A 1,789-nucleotide genomic window follows, 5' to 3' on the forward strand; every position below is an offset into this window, starting at 1 on the left:
TATTAAGCAAGATGAGCTATATAATCTACATTTGTTGCCACTAGAAAATGCTATACAAATCATTTTGCAGGGTTTTATGACATAAAAATCACTTGGATTATTACGTATGATAGCTTGAATACATGTACTTATTTCTTCTCCGTATAAAAACGTTACTAAAATGATAAATTCAAAAAACAAAAACCCACAAAGAGAAGGAGAAAGGGAGAGATAAAATAGAATATTTTTGTTAGTTTAAGTGTAGAGGCAACAGGGGAAGGCTTAGCTACTCAGACTTAGGCTGAACATTGTGGGAAAGGACCTCGCTTGAAGGGTCACCCCAGCCCACCACCAGGAAGCGTGTTCTAGGAAGAACACATGGCTTATGTGGGGAGAACTGGCCTAGAGTGAAGCCACCACATGCAAGAGGACAAATAGTAGATATCTCGTGCATCTGAGGCTGAGCAAGCTTCATTTCACAAGAAACTTCTCTGTTGAGAGTCTCGGTTAATGTTCTCTCACTGCCTTTTTGTCTTGGCTGCCAACATGCCCTCCAGACTAAGGAAGACCTGGAAGCTTTAGGCCATGTGAGCCACAGCCATGGCCACATCAGCAAGCACCGGAAGCACCCCGGAGGCCAGGGTAATGCTGGCGGTATGCATCATCACAGGATCAACTCTGGGCTAGGAGAGGGCCCAGCGGCGGGCTCTGGTCACCATGTCGGTGTTGGACATGCTTTGGGAGGACCAAGACGTCCGCTTTGACGTCTCCTCCCCACAAATGGAGACGAGACCTGGTGAAGTCCTTATTGATTGTTTAGATTCAGTTGAAGACACCAAAGGAAATAATGGGGACAGGGGTAGACTTTTAATAACTAATTTAAGAATTATCTGGCTTTCGTTGGCATTACCCAGAGTCAATCTTTCTATTGGTTACAAGTGCATATTGACTATTACAACAAGGACTGCTAACTCTAAGTTGCGAGGCCAAACTGAAGCTCTTTACATACCAACGAAGTGTAACACTACTTGCTTTGAATTTATATTTACCAGTTTGGTTTCTGGAAGTCCTAGGCTGTTCACATCTGTGATTGCAGTGCACAGAGCGTATGAAACTTCTAAGATGTATCGTGATTTTAAATTAAGAAGTGTGCTGATTCGAACGAAACAAGCAGCTCAAACTACAGGAAGCCATGTATGAGAAAATCAGCGGCGTGTGGAATCTGTCCAGTGACCAGGGAAATTTGGGAACGTTTTTATTACCAATGTGAGCATCGTGTGGCATGCAAACATGAATGACAGTTTCAGTGTTAGTATACCGTACCTGCAGATGCATTCAATAAAGATTCAAGATTCAAAATTTGGTGTAGCTCTTGTCATAGAAAGCTCTCAGCAGAGTGGGGCATACGTCCTTGGCTTTAAAATAGATCCCGTGGAAAAACGACAGGAGTCAGTGAAGGAAATCAATTCACTTCACGAAGTATATTCTGCCAATCCGATATTCAGAGTGGATTATGAAATGGAAGAAAAGCCACAGCCCCTTGCAGCTCTGACAGTTGAACAAATTCAAGATGATGTAGAAATAGACTCTGACGATCACACGGATGCTTTTGTGGCTTATTTTGCTGATGGCAACAAGGTAAGCACACTTCACGTGGAGTATACTTCGTCAAGCTTCTGCGAGCTAACACTGAGCACTGGCAAACTTACATGAACTCTGTCTCATTTTTCCCTCTTCCGTGCCACCTTCTCTGTGCATCTCACCCACTTACCTCCCTGAAGCAACAAGATCGGAACCTGTGTTTTCAGAA

The 1,789-nt window shown here is 43.4% G+C and overlaps 1 pseudogene; it reads left to right on the plus strand.

Annotated features, from left to right (window-relative positions):
- The first annotated feature begins 696 nt into the window (after positions 1-696).
- The window catches only part of LOC101566136, a 1,648-nt pseudogene continuing 555 nt past the window's right edge, over positions 697-1,789 (plus strand).

The sequence above is a fragment of the Octodon degus genome, unplaced genomic scaffold (genome assembly GCF_000260255.1).
Source record: "Octodon degus isolate 3935 unplaced genomic scaffold, OctDeg1.0 scaffold00034, whole genome shotgun sequence".
Classification (NCBI taxonomy): Eukaryota; Metazoa; Chordata; class Mammalia; order Rodentia; family Octodontidae; genus Octodon; species Octodon degus.